Source organism: Rhinoderma darwinii, chromosome 5, assembly GCF_050947455.1.
Source record: "Rhinoderma darwinii isolate aRhiDar2 chromosome 5, aRhiDar2.hap1, whole genome shotgun sequence".
NCBI lineage: Eukaryota > Metazoa > Chordata > Amphibia > Anura > Rhinodermatidae > Rhinoderma > Rhinoderma darwinii.
This window is the reverse complement of record NC_134691.1, coordinates 70497391-70518045: the sequence shown is the minus strand read 5'-3', so window position 1 is coordinate 70518045 and position 20655 is coordinate 70497391.

Below are 20655 nucleotides of genomic sequence, written 5' to 3'. Positions count from 1 at the left end.
CCTTACACAGTAAAATGTCCCCATAACTGCTTTCCACACAGTATAATACCCCCATAACTGCCCTACGCTTATTATAATGTCCTCATAACTGCCCTCCACACAGTATAATGCCCCATAGCTGCCCCATACAGTATAACGCCCCATAGCTGCTTACATACGGTATAATGACCCCCATAGCTGCCCTCATACAGTAAAAAGCCCCCACAGCTGCCCCATACTGAATAATGCCCCTATAGCTACCCGATACAGTATAATGCCCCATAGCTGCCCCATAGCTGCCCCATACAGTATAAAGCCCCCCATAGCTGCCCCATACAGTATAACGCCTCATAGCTGCTTACATACGGTATAATGACCCCCATAGCTTCCCTCATACAGTAAAAAGCCCCCACAGCTGCCCCATACTGAATAATGCCCCTATAGCTACCCGATACAGTATAATGCCCCATAGCTGCCCCATAGCTGCCCCATACAGTATAAAGCCCCCATAGCTGCCCCATACAGTATAATGCCCCCATAGCTGCCCACCCCCCCACTGGCTATTCTACTGGGTAGGTAGTACATGTCAAAGTAACATCCACATAAATGACAGAACACAAGGTTTGACAGCAGAACATTGTATTAGAGCATCACACTGCCTCAACCGGCATGCATCTTGGTGAGGGAATGAGGGAAAAGTGAGACTCATCACTGAAAACGATAGACCTCCATTCCAGCCTCCATTGCGGTCTTGGTGTGCACCAAAATAGCCTTTGAGAGCGGTGGCGTGTAGTCAATGAAACACCTGTAGCTGGACGTCTGACTCATAGCCCAATGTCAGGCAAATGCCTTCTGATGGTTTGTGTCAAAACTAGTTGTCACCAGGGCTGCACAGTCCATGAGGCAAGATGAGCTTCTCAACTACATGCATTAGCGCTGAATGGCCGGGCACGTTCCGTGCCTGACTTTTCAACGTCTTACAATGACGCTGATTGGCAGAAAAAATGACTTTCCCTGCCAATCAGCGCCTTTCAGCGACGCTAGCGGCGACATGACGTTATTGTGCTGCTTCCATTGTTGAAAGGTGCTGATTGACGGGGCAAGTTATTCAGCACTGCCAATTAGCGCCTCTCAACAATGCTGGTGGCGCGATGACGTCATCACACCGCTTGCGTCGTTCATCCCCAGCAGACCAGAAGAGAGCAGGTCTGCATTGCCACCGAACAATACACAATGACAATATAAAGCATTAAATAAAGACCACTATCAAATGGGAAAGTACAGGAATATCTTCAACACATTACTGGAAAAGAAATGCATACCCAGACATACCACAGAGAGCAAAATGTCACACAGCTAAATGGTGTTACAAAATTATTAGTGTTATGTGCATTGCATTTCGAAACATCTAGAGGAAAGATTTTTCTAGCCATTCCAGTTTTATAGATAACCGCAACAAACCTATGAAAAAAATGTAGAAGTGACAATTACAAAACTAGAACGAAGATTTGGAATTACTATTGGGAAAGACCAGGAAGGTAGCAAAAGCACTTCAGACATCATCCAGTGTTTCTCTATCTTTTGTCAGGATTCTTGGCCTGATGACATCATCACATATGTAGAGGAGGAGATTGAAACTCTAGCGAACCAGCACAGCAATGGGGGACCCCCATTGCTCCTCAATATGCAAACTTATTTTTGGCCATATGGGAAGAAAAATACATATACAATGTTAGTAACCCTTATATTAAATCTATAAGACACTGGTCTAGATTTATTGATGATGTCATAATAGTGTGGTCAGGTACTCAAGTACAGTTCCAAAATTTTGTGAATTACATTAATGCTAATCATTTGAACATGTAATTTACAGTTAACTTTGGAGGCGCTACTATAGAGTTCCTTGATGTCAAAATCACAGTAGATGAGACAGGTCTACATACAAGTGGATTTCGCAAACCCACAGCCACTAATGCCCTTTTACACCACAAAAGTTTCCATCCACCTCATATAAAAAGATCATTACCCTATGGACAATTTCTTAGGTTAAAAATAATTAACAGCGATTACAATCATTTTTTAGAACAATCTATGGAATTAATGGAGAGATTGACAGCTAGAGGGTACAACAATGCAATACTATCTGAATCCTTTTCTACAGCACTTTAGTGTGATCGCAATACATTACTCTTTAACCCCTTCCCGACATCCGCCGTGTATATACGGCGCTGCCGGGAAGGTGTTCCCGCAAAGCGCCGTATATGTACGGCGCAGTGATGGTGCGGGCTCAGGAGCAGAGCCGGCACCATCACCGCGGGGTGACAGCTGTATTATACAGCTGGCACCCTCCTGTAACTGCCAGGACCGGAGCTATTCTCCGATCCGGCAGATTAACCCCTCAGATGCTGCGCTCAATAGACCCAGTGACGCAATCGCTGGGTTGCTGTGGCAATCGGACGCCAGAAAATGGCGTCCGAGTCTGCCTTGTACGGGAGCCGATGAGGACCCGCCTGCGGAGCGTCGTCATAGGCTTGCTGTCAGTGAATAACTGACAGCGCTAATACACTGCACTACGTATGTAGTGCAGTGTATTAGAGTAGCGATCGGGGCATCAGGCCCTCATGTCCCCTAGTGGGACAAGTCAAAAAAGTTAAAAAAAGTTAATAAAAATGTGGTAAAACAATAAAAACACACACATTTCAAATAAAAATAAAGCTAAACTGACTTTTTTCCCATAGTAAGTCTTTTATGATGGGAAAAACCGTAAAAATTAAAAAAACTATACATAATTGGTATCGCCGCGTCCGTAACGACCCAAACTACAAAACTATTATGTAATTTATCCCGCACGGTGAACGCCGTAAAAAAAAAACATGAAAAACAGCGCCAGAATCTTTGTTTTTAGGTCACATCTCCTTCCAAAAAATGAAATAAAAAGTGATCAAAAAGTCGTATGTGTTCCAAAATGGTACCAATAAAATCTACAGGCCGTCTCGCAAAAAACAAGCCCGCACACCGCTCAATCAACTGAAAAACAAAAAAGTTACGGCACTAGTAATGCGGTGATGAAAAAACATCTCAATGCGCAGGCCGGAGGGGAACTTTCCTTCAGTTTCAGGGCCATGGTATTTAGGAACTAGGAAAGGGAATGGACATGGCACATCCGCTGGAAGCGAGGGCGCCCGTATTATACCAGCGCAAAACTTTCCCAGCAATATTTCCCAAACCATGAAGGAGAAAAAGTCCACAAAAGGTGCAGAGCGTTACAAAAGGGGGATAAGAAAGAAAACCGTTTATCAGTGTGACACCGGCCTGCGCATAACGGATCGCTTCACAGCGTACCACACATCTATGGATAATTGTATATAATATACCCTCTTATTATGCCCTGATGGACTCCGCACAGATTACATATACCCTGATGTACTCCGCACAGATTACATATACCCTGATGTACTCCGCACAGATTACATATGCCACCACATTATAAACTGAAATACCAGCAATACCTCAAACAGAACTATTACCAAGCAAAATTCATGCTCAAAATGGCGGTCTTTCCCTTCTTAGCCCTACAGTGTGCCCAAACAGCAATTTATGGCCACAAGTAAGGCATTACCATACCCGGGAGAACCCGCTTAACAATTTATGGGGTAAGATTCTCTAGGGACACAACATATTGTGCGGTGAATGGGCAGATCAGTGGAAAAATTGCAATTTTCACTTTGCACCATCCACTGCGTATTAATTTCTGCAAAACACCTGTGGAGTCTAAATTCTCACTACACCCCTTGATAAATGCCTTTAGGGGTGTAGTTTCTAAAACGGGGTCACTTTTGTTTGGTACATCAGGGGTTTTGCAAATGCAACATGGTGTCCGCAAACCATTCCAGCAAAATCTATGCTCCAAAAGATAAATACCGCTCCTTTTCTTCTGAATGCACTCATATATGTAAACAGCTGATTATAACCACATATGGGGTGTTACCGTACTCGGGAGAAATTACTTTACAAATGTTGGGGTGCTTTTTCTTCTCTATTCCTTGTAAAAATGAAAAATGTTGATCTAAAACTACATCTTGTTGTAAAAAAAAATTATTTTTCATTTTCATGGCTTAATTCTAATTAATTCAGCAAAAAACCTCTGGGATCAAAATTTTCACTATACCCCTAGATGATTCCTCAGGGGGTGCAGTTTCCCAAAAGGAGTCACTTTTGGGGTGTTTCCACTGTATTAGTACTACAGGGGCTCAGCAAATGTGACATGGCGCCCAGAAACCATTCCAAAATCCAAATGGTGCTAGTTCCATTCTGAGCCCTACCGTGTGTCCAAACAGATGTTTGTGACCACATGTGGGGTATTGTTTTACTCGGGAGAAGTTTCTTTACAAATTTTATGGTGCTTTTTCTCCTTCAGTCCTTGTGGAAATGAAAAAAAAATACCTAAACCGACATTTTCTTTGAAAAAATTTACAATTTCATTTTTACGGCCTATTTCCAATAAGTTCTGTAAAACACCTGTGGGGTCAAACTGCTCACTGTACACCTAGATAATTTCCTCATGGGGTGTAGTTTCCAAAATGGGGTCACTTGTTGGGGGTTTCCACTGTTTTGTCCCCTCAGGGGCTTTGCAAATGCGACATGGCCTCTCAAACCATTCCTGCTAAATTTGAGTTCCAAAAGCCAAATGGCGCTCTTTCCCTTCTCAGCCTCGCCGTGTGTCCAAACAGCCGTTTATTACCACATGTGGGGTACTGTTTTACTCGGGAGAAATTTCTTTACAAATTTTACGGTGCTTTTTCTCCTTTAGTCCTTGTGGAAATGAAAAAAAAATTAGCTAAACCTACAATTATTTGAAAAAATTTAGATTTTCATTTTCACAGCCTACTTCCAAAAATTTCTGCAAGAAATCTGTGGGGTAAAAATGCTCACTATACACCTAGATAATTTCCTCAAGGGGTATAGTTTACAAAATGGGGTCACTTGTTGGGGGTTTCCACTGTTTTGTCCCCTCAGGGGCTTCGTAAATGTGACATGGCCTCCGCAAACCATTCCTGCTAAATTTGAGCTCCAAGAGCCAAATGGCGCGCTTTCCATTCTAAGCCTTGCCGTGTGTCCAAACAACCGTTTATTACCACATGTGGGGTATTCTTTTACTCGGGAGAAATTGCTCTACAAATGTTGTGGTGCTTTTTCTACTTTAGTTCTTTTGGAAATGAAAAAAAATTAGCTAAACCTACATGTAATTTGAAAAAATGTAGATTTTCATTTTCATGGCCTAGTTCCAAACATTTTTGCAAAAAAACTGGCCGGTCAAAACTCTTGCTACACCCCTAAATAAATTCCTTGACGGGTGTAGTTTCCCAAATGGGGTCACTTTTGGGGGGTTTCCACTGTTTTAGTTCCACAAGACCTGTTCAAAGCTGACATGGTGCCTAAAATATATTCTAATAAAAAGGAGGCCCAAAATCCACCAGGTGCTCCTTTGCTTCTGAGGCCGGTGCTTCAGTCCAATAGCACGCTACGGCCATATGTGGGATATTTCCTAAAACTGCAGAACCTGGGCAATAAATATTGAGTGGCATTTCTTGGGTAAAACCTTCTGTGGTACAAAAAAATGGATTCAAAATGAATTTCTGGAAAAAAATAATGAACTTTGTAAATTTCACCTCTACTTTGCCTTAATTCCTGCGCAATGTCTAAAGGGTTAAGAAACTTTCTAAATGCTGTTTTGAATACTTTAAGGGGTGCAGTTTTTAAAATGGGGTGACTTATTGGGGGTTTCTAATATCTAAGGACCTCAAAGCCACTTCACAACTGAACTGGCCCCTGTAAAAATAGCATTTTTAAATTTTCTTGAAAATGTGAGAAATTGCTGCTAAAGTTCTAAGCCTTGTAACGTCCTAGAAAAATAAAATGATGTTCAAAAAACGATGCCAATCTAAAGTAGACATATGGGGGATGTTAGTTAGCAACATTTTTGTGTGTTATAACTGCCTGTCATACAAGCAGATACATTTAAATTGAGAAAAATGCTAATTTTTTCGCTAAATTTTGGTGTTTTTCACAATTAAATACTGAATGTATCGGGCAAATTTTGCCAGTAACATAAAGTCCAATGTGTCACGAGAAAACAGTCTCAGAATCGCTTGGATAGGTAAAAGCATTCCGGAGTTATTACCACATAAAGTGAAACATGTCAGATTTGAAAAATGAGGCTCTGTCAGGAAGGTCAAAAGTGGCCAAAGAGGGAAGGGGTTAAAAAGGGACAAAAAAACAGAAACATAGCATTTGTGTTTTCTTTTCAATATAGTCCAGTTGCAGATCGCATAAATAGTGCCATTAGGAAACATTGGCACATTATAGAGGCAGATGTGGATTTAGCAGAGAAAGCATGTCATCCCCCTGTGGTCTCGTTTAGACGATGCAAAAACCTGAGAGATCAACTAGTTGAAGGCCGTTTTTTGGCAATTCAAAATAAAAATAGCATTTGGTTCAAAGACATAGCCCCAATAGGTAACCACAAATGTGGTAACTGTTCATTTTGTGGACAGATAAACACAGGTAAAATATTCCAAATGGGTGCAGCCAAACATTATTTCAGGAACCTGATTACGTGCAAGTCCAACTATTTGGACTACATGTTTTGTCCTTGCCAATTTTTCTACATAGGAAATACGATACGCCCATTATTTAAACGCGTTCCAGAACATGTGTATTCCATTGGGACAGGAAAGGGTTTCCAAAAATTGATAGCCCATATACGGGAAGTACATGGAGGTAATCCGAAATAAAAGTCTTTTGCGGACATACAGCGTGTGTTCACCCCACGGGATGGTGGTGATCGTCATGTTAAATTACTAAGTTGTGAAGCAAACTGGATAATAAAAATGGGGGCTCTAGGACTTCTGGGTTTGAATGATAGGAACGACCTATCTGCTTTTCTAAAATAAAACTTCCAAATAGGTATGTTTTACACCTTATGCTCAGTTTATTAACCAGCTGTTTATAATATGTATGTTTTTCTACAAATATTTGTATCTTTTTTATATTGCCGTGAGAAGTGGAAGTGTTTGATGAGGCAAGGTGTGGGTATTTAAGTGTGTGTGCACTGAAGCCCAGTATGCCTTGATAAAGCGTCTGGAGGACGTGAAACGGCTGTAGGCTCTATTATCTTCTGATCCCATGTTGCCTGCCTCAACATAGAATAAAAAGACACCTTTTTGCAACTGGTGAGTGCCGTGCTGTCTATTTTTCTACATTTGCTAAAGTCTTACTTTCATACGGACTGAGCACCTCTACATAAAGGCTGTCGAAGCACAAGTCCCAATAAGCACAAGCACAGGAATCTGTGACGTTGCAAGCTACAGGTAGTGCCAACCATTACTACCTCTACATGTAGCAGGAGAAATGGCAGCTTGCACCTCCAGCCGACGTGCAATAACGTTCACGGTCTGGACTAGTTGGTCCTGTTGAGACCGAAGGTCTATCATATCCGTCCGCATCTCTTGTGGCGTCATCGTGGTCTTGGATTGACCAGCGGGGTCCATGGCCTGAGCATACTGTCACGTTGGGTACGTGGACCCACTGGGCCGTACTGCCGTGACGGTATGGCAGCTGGCCAACAGGACACAGGTCACAGTCTATAGTTCGTATAGTGTAACTGTGGTAGCTCAGACAGTAGTAAGGCAGGCTTGGCTGGGACTAGACAGCAGGCAGGCGCCAGGTGTGGTGTAGCAGGACAGGCGTGGTATACAGCACAGCATGACTTCGGTTTACACCATTGAGGCAATACCAGCTGACGTAGATTTGACGAAACCCAGACTATTTTAGATTAAAATTGGTGTATGAAATGCCAGTCTAATAAATTCCCCCTTGAGTCTCCAGAATTCCATAATCTTTCCACAAGCTTTCACTGCTACTAAAAGTTATATCATGACAATAGAAAGCATTAAAGAAAGAAAACAAATTGGACAGATACTTACTGTGGTCTTACACGGCCCGACGTAGGCCGTGTAAAATATTTCTAGCATGTCGGCAGCACATCTCCTTTCTTACACAGGAAGATGTGCTGCCAACAATGATAATGTTTTCTGCATTTAAAACTGTTAACACAATCATGGGCCAAAATATATTAGACTGAAATTTGTAATGGGTATGTCAACCGATACTCGCCCTCCAGTGATTTATCCAGTTTCCAAATCATAGGTGATCGATATATATATATATATATATATATATATATATTTATATATATATATGAGAGAAAAGATGACACAAGAGACCATGCTTGTATGCTCAAAATCCTTCTCTGATCTTTATTGATCCAAACAAGTATATAAGTATGATGACAGGAAAAGTGTAGGCTTTGATTTCAGCCAATCATCTACAATATGATAATGACTCTGAGAATGTTTCAATGCATTATAATGATTCTTCACCCGTCAAATTCCCCCCCAGGTGGCCTGTCCTTTGTCACATGGGGAAGACACACATTTCAGATACACATGTTAATGTGTCTCTACTTCTTATCTCACTAGAGAATGGAGACTGCAGATAAGATGGCACAACATTAAATCATTTAAACAAAGCCCTTCTTCAAGGCTCACCCCCTCCCTTATGGTAAACATAGTCATTCTTCCAGACTCAAGGACGATCAGCTCCTTACAAGAATAATAAAAACATTCAACATATAATTGTTTCAGACAATGCTCACAGATATATTTTAGCTTTTTAAAGCAATCCTAACCTATTAATCTTAAAATGGCTCCCTCAGGCGACATGATGGATTCCAACATCCAAAATGGCTACCACCATACAAGATGTTGTCTATGCAAGATGGAGTCATTTAAACATTTCATTTTAATCACTTTCACAAAAATGATACAATCAGCTGAAGAACAAGCGTTTGCCCGTTAATCGGCTGATCGTTTACACAGGGCAATGATCGGGAACGAGCATTCTGTGAACGCTCGTTTCCCCGATAATTGGTCTGTGTAAAAGGGCCTTTACAGTCACCCAACATGGAGGCAAAACAGGACCACTTAAAGGGAATGTGTTGCCAGAAAAACATGTTTTTTTTTTTTTAAATTAAACATTTAGTGTGTGGGTGATTAAACATTGTTCACATTTTTTTTATTTTTTTCACGAGTCAGGAAATATTATAAATTAATTCTAATTTATAATACTACCCATTTTTGGTCACTAGATGGAGCTATTCCCAAAATTGCAGCATTGCAACATTGGGTTAAAAGCCCTCGCTCTAGTGAGCTCTCAGCATCCCCCCCTCCTTTATCCTGGAACGGTGTAACCTCCTACACTGTGTGTCGCCATTTTTTGAGCTAACACACAGTGTAGTAGGTTTACATACAGTAGTAAACACACACAAACACGAACATACATTGAAATCTCTTACCTGCTCCTGCCGCCGCGGCTCCCTCCGGCCCGTCCGCTCTGTTTGCTGCCGCTGGTCCAAAATCCTAACAGCCATGTCGGGGGGGCTGTTAGGATTTTAATACCTACCGCAGACCGGACTCACTATTCTTGACTAGCTAATTTAACAATATAACTGGCTAGGGAACTGGCTAGGGAACTGCACCTTATTCCTAAGTCAACCACTATTTCTGCCTGTAATTATACAGGTAACTGATAACTAAGTCCGGTGTTTTAGGTAGTGACAATTTTAACTCCAAATCTATGTGGTCTGTCTGGCTATACGTAGCCTAATAAAGGTTATTATATTTATTATTTTTCATTCTTACTGTCAATTGGTAGTTGGGAAATTGGGCTTGGCTGCTTGCAGGCAACCTTCCTTTTTGCAATTGTTAATGTGCCCGCCAACTACCAGGGGTCCTATCCATTCCCTGTGAAATATAACCTGACACAAGTTATAAAAGATCTGAAGAAAGCTATGCTTTATTAAATAAAAGGTCAAAGATATGGAGAACAGAAATAGATGAGCAAATATTCGCTGGGTTGGAATACCGCAGGGTACAGAGGGAAAGAACTGAATGAATGGTATCTAAAATTGGATCCTGAAAGAGTAGAAAAAATATATATTATCCGCCATTGAAAGGGCATATAGACTAGAAACAGACCACGGACAATATTTATATTATTCACGTGATAATATTTTACCCCCAGTGGAAGTAAATGGCTCTAAAGCTATGATTTTCCCAGATAACTCAATTACTGCACAGAAGAATTGTGAAAAATTTCATGAGGTAAAAAGAAGGCTGCGACAAGTAGAAATAAAGTACTTGTGGATTTATCCATCTAAGATGAAAGTGATTTATCAGGATACATTTTCTTTTTTTACAACATCACATGAGATGTCCAAATAGTTTGAATCCCTATGCATCAGATAACACATACAAATTTTATAAATACACTTGCTCTTTTCTACGTATTTTTTTTCTTCTCTTAATGATAAGTAGTTACATATAAGATAAGGGGTGATGAATGAGCAGGGTGGAGTCTATGCAAAGAAGAATAGTCTAACATCTCTCTCCTAGGAGAAGTGATTTCACCAAGAAAGAGCGGGGAATGCAGGGTGGAATGAGTTGTTTGTTTTTTTTCCCTTGCTTTTTTTAAGAATATGTAATTTTTTTTTTATATATATAACAGATGATTAGGAGGGTGGCAAAAGACATTTGGTGATGATTTTAAAAAATACGCCATCACATACCCGCCAGCGACCACGACCACATACCCCATAGCCGTGACAGTACGCTCATTACATGGATACCGCTGGTCAACCGAAAAGTCCATTCCAAATGATGCAAGCAGTCATGCGTGACCTCCGGGCACGCCAGGATCAACTACTACAGATTCCTCCTGTACCTTCTCTGACTGCTCCCGCTGCCCCACCACCTGCTATCCCTTCTGCCTGCCTTGTGTCTGCAATGGGGATCCTAAGACCTGTAGAGGTTTCATCAATCAGTGTATGATCCACTTCAGGTTACGTGCTCATCTCTTCCCCTCAGATGAGGCCAAGGTTGCTTTTATTATTTCTTTCCTCTCCAGCGAAGCCCTGGCATGGGTGAACCCCATTTTGGAACGTGAGAGCCCAGAATTCTCTGATCTGCCCCTGTTTCCTGTTTCTTGAGACTTTCCGTACAGTGTCTGAGGAACCAGGTCAAAAATCTTCTGACGCTGCCTCACTGCTGACCCTCAATCAAGGGGAATCAACTTTAGGGGAGTATGCCATATCCTTCCGTATGCTGGCAGCGGAGCTGGCTTAGAATAATGAGGCCTTAGTGGCAACTTTCTGTCAGGGCCTGTCCTCTCATATAAAGGATAAACTGGCAGCTCGGGAGCTTCCTGCTACCATGGATGCCTTAATGCTTTTGGCAGCCCCGATCTATATGAGGATCCAAGAGTGAGCTTTGGAAGTTCATCGGGAGAAGAGGTCTTGTTGACTGGCACCCAAATTTCAAAGGCCTCTACTGCCCAGTTCTGTTGCACCTCCGGAGGAGCCTATGCAGGTCGACAGACTCCGACTGTCCAACCAGGAACAGCAACGCAGACGTTCGACTGCTCAGGACATGGATCCCGCTGGTCAACCGAAAAGCCCATTCCGAATGATGCAAGCAGTCATGCGTGACATGTCATGTGCCAATGCCCGCAAAAGCTGGGAAACACCAGCACCTAGGCTTGATTGGAGAGACAATCCTAGGTGAATCTCCTGCGACTACTAGCTTCTCTCCCAGACTTTATATTCCAGTATCTATCGTCACCGGTGAAGCATCCATCTCTGTACCTGCTGCTTACTTGGATTCAGGAGCAGCTGCAAACTTCATCCAGCAGGACATAGTAGACCGCACTTGGCTACTGTTCCCCTAGAAAAACCTCTGGCGGTCGCTTCTGTTGATGGACAACCTCTGATGGACCCCATCCTGTCTATCACAAAACCGCTGAGACTACAGATAGGTGTCCATCATTCGGAACTAATAACATTCTATGTGCTATCCAAAGCTATAAACACCCTCCTGCTGGGATTGCCATGGCTTCGCCAGCATGCTCAAGTTCTTGATTGGAATTCAGGAGAGGTCCTCCAATAGTGTACCTGATGTCTTCACTGCTGTCTGCTTCAGGTTCATCCTGTTCTTTCTCCACTACCTCTGTTTCTCACTGAACTATCTCCACAATATGCTAATTATGCAGATGTCTTTAGCAAGAAGGTAGGCAGAAGTCCATCCTCCTCATCGTCCCTACGATTGTCCTATTGAGTTGCTTCCTGAAGCTTCCCCTCTTCGTGGACGGGTTTATCCTCTCTCTTTGCCTGAAACCCAGGCCATGTCAGAGTATGTCAAAGAGAACCAGAAGAGGGGGTTCATCAGAAAATCTTCTTCACCAGCCAGTGCCGGATTCTTGTTTCTGAAGAAAAAGGATGGCTCACTCCAACTGTGCATCGATTACCGTGGGTTAAACGTAATCATGGTAAAAAACAAGCACCCCTTGCTGCTTATCGCCAATCTCCTCGATAGGATTCGTGGAGCCAAGATTTTCACGAAGCTGGATCTACGACAGGCCTATAACCTGATCCGTTTTCGCAAGGGTGATGAATGGAAAACCGCATTCAACACGCGAGACGGTCACTACGAGTATCTCATAATGCCCATTGGACTGTGTAAGGGTGTCTCAGAAGTTTGTAAAGGACATCTTCCGTGATCTTCTGTATGTCTGTGTGGTGGTTTATCTGGACAACATCTTGAATTTTTCACATGATCTTACGACACATCGGAAGCATGTACGCCAAGTCCTGTTGTCGTTAAGGGGTAACCGCTTATACGCTAAACTTGAGAAGTGCATATTTGAAAGAAAATCTTTGCCCTTCGTGGGCTATATTATCTCTGATCATGGTCTACAAATGGATCCAGAGAAAGTGAAGTATGTCTTGGAGTGGCCACATCCTCAAGGTTTCCAAGCCATACAGAGATTTCTAGGATTCACAAATTTTTATCGACAGTTCATCCCAAATTTCTCGTCACTAACTGCTCCAATCTCCGCTCTTACTAAGAAGGAGTGAACGCTAAGGGCTGGACCCCTGAAGCAGAGTCAGCATTCTCCAACATCAAGAGCGCCTTCAACTCTGCTTCCGTTCTTCATCATCCTGATTTGACACTACAGGTTTCATTGGAGGTTGATGCCTCTTCCATTGGTGCTGGAGCACTACTGTTTCAAAAGAATTCCAAGGGTAAAGCAATATCATGTGGATTTTTCTGCAAACTCTTCTCTCGTGCAGATCGCAACTATTCTATTGGGGATTTAGAATTACTTGCCGTAAAGTTGGTATTAGAAGAGTGAAGACACCTGATGAAGGGGGCTGGAAATCCTATCATCATCTTCACAGATAACAAAAATTGTATATATCTAGAGTCTGCACAACTACTGAACTCTTGTCAAGCCAGATGGTCATTGTTCTTCGCCAGATTTCAATTCCTGCATCATTTCCGCCTTGCTGACAAAAACATTAAGGCCGATGCTCTGTCCCAGTCATTTGAGACTAACGACTCTGAAGAAAGTCCTTAAAATGTTATTGATCCTTCTAGGATTATTGCTGATAACCATCTGCAAATCAAGGACATTCCTCCTGGAAAGATTTTTGTCCATCTTGCTGACAGGAGAAAAATTCTCCGCTTGGGACATAATTCCGAACTGGCTGGTCAAACTGGTGTTCGTAAAAATTTAGACTTTATTGCTCGTCACTACTGGTGGCCCACGCTACCGAAATATGTTATGGACTATGTTTCTTCCTGTACGAACTTTGCTCAAAACAAGGCTACTCGTTCAAAACCTGCTGGCCTGCTCCTACCTCTGCCAGTTCCTGATGCTCCCTGGCAACACATCACCATGGATTTTATTACTGACCTCCCTCCTTCTTCTGGATGTACTATGCTCTGGGTTGTGGTGGACTGCTTCTCCAAGATGGCACATTTCTTTCCTTCAACTGGACTTCCCTCTGCTCCTTGTCTGGCAAGTTTGTTTATCCAGCACATCTTTCGTTTGCACTGCCTCCCCCTCCATATTGTGTTAGATCGTGGTGTACAATTCACATCTAAGTTCTGGAGAGCCCTATGTAGACTTTTAGATGTGAGATTGTACTTTTCTTCCACTTATCACCAGCAGTCTAATGGCCAAGTTGAAAGGATCAACAAGTTACTTGAGAATTATCTTTGTCATTCTGTTTCTGTTCAACAAGACAATTGGATACAATTTTTGCCATGGGCCAAATTCTCCTACAACAATCATACTAGAGAATCAACTGCTTCTTCTCCATTCTTCATTGTGTACAGTCAACATCCACGTGTTCCTCTTCCTGTGCCAGCCATGTCTCAAGTGCCTGCAGCCAATTCTTCCTTCGGAGGTTTCCTTCACATCTGAGAGCAAACTAATTCTGCGATCCTTCAGGCAGTTGATCGCATGAAGAGATATGCGGATAAGAAAATAAAAACTCTTCCTCAGTTTTCTCTCTGGTTGTCGTCCAAAAACATTCGTCTGAAGATCCCTTCCCACAAGTTCACTACCAGATTCCTCGGTCCCTTCGAAATATTGCAACAGATAAACCCTGCATCCTATAAGCTTCGGCTCCCTCCTACCCTCAAAATCCCGAACTCATTCCATGTGTCCCTCCTAAAGCCTATGGTCATGAACCAATTCAGCAAATCCCTGGGTCTACAGTTGCTCCCTGCAGTTCTTCTGACATCTTTTATGTAAAAGAGATCCTGGATTACAAGAGGGTAGTAGGGAGGACCTTCTACCTGGTGGACTGGAAAGGGTTTGTTCCTGAACAGAGGTCTTGGGAGCCTGAAGAGAATGTGGATGTTCCAGCTCTCATTAGGAAATAACTCCCACGCTCTGGACCTAAGAAGAGCGGATGTAAGGGGGTACTGTTATGGCTGCACCAGCATCACTTACCCACCCGCAACCGCAGACCGATGTGCTCCAGCCAGCGTCTTCCTCCTTGGAGAAGCCACAACACATGGCCACTCTGTTCCACTGCTCTGCTTAAAGGAACAGTGTCATCGCAAATAATTTTTTTATATGTTAAAGATGTTAGTGCTTTAATAAAAACGTTTATATTCATTTGTGTGTTTGTGTTTTACTGTTTCTTATTTTTACACTTTTTCTTCCCTATGGGGGCTGCCATTTTTTGTTCCATTTCTGTGTGTGTCGATTAACGACACACACAGACATGGAATACGGCAGCCACAGTCCCATAGGGACTGCGAACGGCTCCCGTCCCATTGACTGCCGTGTACGGCGTCTGTGTGGGAACTGCGCATGCGCCGCTCCCACACAGTCCTATTCGAAATTGGCGCCGTCCGGCGCCATTTTCCTGTGGACCGGAAGTCGCGGCCGGACAGTAATATTACTACTTCCGGTCGCGGCTTCCGGACTTGTGCACATGGAACAGCGGCAGCAAACGGAGCTGACGGGCCGGAGGGAGCCGCGGCGGCAGGAGCAGGTAAGAGATTTCAATGTATGTTAGTGTTTGTGTGTGTTTACTACTGTATGTAAACCTACTACACTGTGGGTTACCTCAAAAAATGGCGACACACAGTGTAGGAGGTTAAACCTTTCAAACCCCTCGTTTATCCCGGCACTAGCCAGGATAAAGGAGGGGGGGATGCTGAGAGCTCACTAGAGCGAGGGCTTTTAACCCAATGTTGCAATGCTGCAATTTTGGGAACAGCCCCATCTAGTGACCAAAAATGGGTAGTATTATAAATTAGAAATAATTTATAATATTTCCTGGCTCGTGCCAAAAAAAAAAAAAAAATTTGAACAATGTTTAATCACCCACACACTAAATGTTTAATTTTTAAAAAAAAAACATGTTTTTCTGGCAACACCATCCCTTTAAAGGGCCAGTGAGTGCACCCCGCCTAAAGCTCCCTATCCAATCCCTACTCACCCTACTGTGTAAAAAGTACTCTGCCCTCTTCCTCCTTGCCTGAACATTGTTGTGTCTGCCCATGTTAGTTATCGCAAATGGTCCCTTAGTTGTATCCTGTATCCTGTGTTCCTGTATCCCGAATCCCGTAATTGTGTTTGTGCTAGTGCAAAGTTCAGTGTCGGAGTCAAGAGTATCATCAATTGCCAAGTCTCATCTGTGCCAAGTATCTGCTACACAAAACGACTGCTACATCAAACGTCTGCTACGCCAAGTGTCTGCTACACCAAGTGTCTGCCTCTTCTTCTATCCAGGTACTAGAGACTATTATTGACTGTTGTTTGGCCAGCTGCTACGTTGTCGACTGTGCTATTCATTCCATCAAAACTATGGAACATTTGCACAATGGGGACAAATTGAAACCATTTGCACCGGATCCATCACCAATGAAATCAATAGTGATGGAAAAGGAAACTTATGTGTAAAGGATTTACCAGACACAGCTTCTGTGTCGACGCCCATGGTTAATCATTCTGCATCTGCTCCTAGGTCTGATAGAGTGACTCGATCTGCTACCACTCAGGCTGGTAGGCTGAGGAGTGGGAGAACCTATCACAGCCTGGCCAGACGGAGCTAGCTCCCGCCCTCGGTCTATTTATACCTTCATTTCCTGCTTTTCCTTTGCCTGTGATTCTGTCTGGTTTCCTGGCTCTGCTGTTCCTGCTAGTACTATTGACCTTTGCTTCAATTTGACCCTGGCTTTACTGACTACTCTCCTGCTCGGCGTTTGGTACCTTGTACACTCCTGGTTTAACTCGGCTCGTTCACTACTCTTGTTGCTCACGGTGTTTCCGCGGGCAACTGCCCCATTTCTCCTAGCTTCTGTGTACCCTCATCTGTTTGTCTGTCATGCACTTATTGAGCGTATGGACCGTCGCCCAGTTGTACGCCGTCGCCTAGGACGGGCCGTGCAAGTAGGCAGGGACTGAGTGGCGGGTAGATTAGGGTTCAGCTGTCTGTCTCCCTACCCCGACATTACATTATGGTTTCCATTTGTTTCAGTCAGGGCTCCGTTCTGACGGAAATCTCCGACAGAACGCCAGAATGGAGCCCTGACGTAGATGTGAACGAAGCCTAACTATAGCAAAACTATAGTGGATTTATGACATGACTCCAAATATTTCAAACTGGGTTAAAAAAAATGAAACAAGATTATGATTTATAAGTGTAAGTGCTTTTTTTATAAGCTTGTTTATATGACATATTTATAATATAAAGTAGAGAGGCCTGGAGATGCTGGAGTGGGGGGAATGCTGGACAAGAGCGGAGGTAAATTAAGAAATATATAGTATATGTACACTTTGTTTATTGGTTTCCTTGTTATGTTATGACAATGAAGTAAATAGAGATATACATGGGTCCTCTTCATATAATATCTGTTATATCTGTAATATGAGTAGTAAAACCAATTTAAAAAACAGGAAATGTGATTATTGGCTTCCATTGTTCTCTGGGGAAGCTTCATGATTAACCATTTATAAATGTAGGAGTTGAACCTGGTTGTGAGAACCCTACCACATATCAGTTTCAGAGCCAGATCATAAGCAAGCTGAACTCTATGCGCCTGAGTAAGGGTATGTTCACACGGCCTATTTACGGACGTAATTCGGGCGTTTTTGGCCCGAATTACGTCTGAAAATAGCGCCTCAATAGCGCTGACAAACATCTGCCCATTGAAAGCAATGGGCAGACGTTTGTCTGTTCACACGAGGCGTATATTTACGCGCCGCTGTCAAATGACGGCGCGTAAATAGACGCCCGCGTAGAAGAAGTGACCTGTCACTTCTTTGGCCGTAATTGGAGCCGCTATTCATTGACTCCAATGAATAGCAGCGCTAATTATGGCCGTAATTGACGCGGCGTTCAAGCGCCTGCACATGCCGGTACGGCTGAAATGACGGGGATGTTTTCAGGCTGAAACATCCCCGTAATTTCAGCCGTTACGGACCCCCGCCGTGTGAACATACCCTAACATGTCTAGCCCCTCTCTCCAATCTCATTCTTATGTCCATTCAAATGTCATTGGTCTCATATTTTGTCTTCAATGACTTTTAACGTAATTTGTAGCTATCGAAAAATCGATGACAACTGATGACTATGTAAATTTTTATAAATCTTAGTAAACACTCATTACAAAGCACTGCCTAATGATTTAATCATTCCAAAAACTTTACAAAGGACTCTTTATGTGTTGAGGAAAAGTGTTTCAGAAATCAATCTATGAAAGAATTCTTTACAGTTTGAGTACTTAAACATGGAATGTCCTACCCGAAGAAGTAGTAATGGCAGATAAAGTGACAGTAATTAAAAAGGTTCAGTTTCTTATATAATGACTAATGGTATTGAGGGTTATAATTAATTTACCATTGAATGATGTATAATTGACCTGAAAAAAATTTGAACTTGATGGTCGTGTCTTTATTCAACCTTTATAAGTGTGTAACTATGACTGGGCAAAATTTGCCTTCATGTGACTGTTGTTCTTACTCCTCTTTTGCATTCTCCACTGTCTCCCTCCTGATCCTGTCTAGTCAGTAGTCAGACCTTTGTCATATTTGACTACTCTCTCGTCTATCCAACCGTGCCGCATAGCTGATCCTGCCTCAATTCTGTTACTGACCACTGGCCTGTTTGACTACTCTCCGAACTGACTCCATGGTTTTCTTCTCCGTTTCACCGTCTTTTTCTTGTTTTCTGCTCTCCAGCATTATTTTTATTCATTTTACCATTTCATCATGCTTGATGGTAAAAATGTTTGATGTGATTTATTTTCTCGACGATTGCTTTTTCATTTAAGACCAACTTAATGTCTTGGTATCTCGGTTTTGGTTTCTATTTCTTTCTGATGAAAGATAATGGCCAATGTCTGCTGATATCCCTGCAGCAATGAAAACTAAGATAGGAATCACAAAAGCACTATAGCAATCTGTTCAAAATTTAAATCAAAATAAATAAATCATATAAAATTCTAAAACATTTGTACAATCAAAAGTGTTGATGCAATAAAAGGTCCAGTGCTGGTGGATGCTCATTAAAGTCATTTTTATTATGACTACTACATGGTATCGTGGTGCACATATTTACATATAGATTTTAAACTTGTAATTTGCATGCATACAGATGTAGCCATCTTTAAAGGAACAGTGTCATCACAATATTTTTTTTAATATGTTAAAGATGTTAGTGCTTTATTAAAAACTTTTATATTTATTTGTGTGTTTGTGTTTTACTTTTTCTTATTTTTACACTTTTTCTTCCCTATGGGGGCTGCCATTTTTTTTTCCATTTCTGTATGTGTCGATTAACGACACATACAGACATGGAATACGGCAGCCACAGTCCCATAGGGACTGCGAACGGGGCCCGTTCCATCCACTAACATGTACGCCGTCTGTGTGGGAACTGCGCATGCGCCGCTCCCACACAGTCCAATTTGAAATGCGCGCCGTCCGGCGCCATTTTCCTGTGGACCGGAAGTCGCGGCTGGACAGTAAGATTACTACTTCCGGTCGCGGCTTCCGGACTTGTGCACTTGGACCAGCGGCAGCAGATGGAGCGGACGGGCCGGAGGGAGCCGCGGCGGCTGGAGCAGGTAAGAGATTTCTATTTATGTTCTTATTTGTGTACGTTTACTACTGTATGTAAACCTTCTACACTGTGTGTTAGCTCAAAAAATGGTGACACACAGTGTAGGAGGTTAGACCGTTCAAACCCCTCGTTTATCCCGGCACTAGCCAGGATAAAGGAGGGGGGGGATGCTGAGAGCTCACTAGAGCGAGGGCTTTTTACCCAATTTTGCAATGCTGCAATTTTGTGAATAGCTCCATCTAGTGACCAGCAATGGGAAATATTATAAATTAGAATTAATTTATAATATTTCCTGACTCGTGAAAAAAATAAAAAAAATTTGAACAATGTTTAATCACCTACACACTAAATGTTTAATTAAAAAAAAAAAAACATGTTTTTCTGGCAACACATTACCTTTAACTTGATTCTGATAACTTGCTGCAGCGTGATATCACACAACAAAAGCAATTCAAAAGTCATTGAAAAAGTCAAGATAAGAGATCTAGCCATTGTTTATTTAATGCGTTAAAAGTCAAGGTAAAGACGGCTACATCTGTATTAGTATATAGAATAGCCAGCTTTTTGCTAGCTCTGGCTAGTATAATAAAATAGCATCCCAGCGACCAAAAGCTTTGCAACACTCCCGGATCCCCATGTGACAAAAATCAAAAATACCACTACATTGGAAATATAGCCAGAGGTTGTTAAACTAACAAATATGCAATAGAGATTAAGCTTTAAAAAAACTCAGAGTTACACGCACTCATTCTTATAATAATCCTGTCAGAAGTAATATATAGTGAACATAAGTTACCCCAGAATAAATTATATTATATTAAATTAAGCACAAATATGTATCTTGACTTCACTAACATACAAAAAATCAGTCATCCCCTCAGCCCTTTGCATGCCCTCTGCCGCTGTTGCGACATTCCTCCCTGGCAACGCCTCTATTGTGATGTAATCTTCCTATGACGTAAAAATAATAAATTACACCTGGCTGGAACCTTAGACCTTATTCACACTACAGGGTTTCCTGGCTGTGTAACGGCTGTTCATAAAACGTAGGAACAATAGACCCCTAATGGGGCTATTCACACTACCAATTTTTTGACGGCCCGGGAAACCCGGCCGTCAAAAAATGGGAC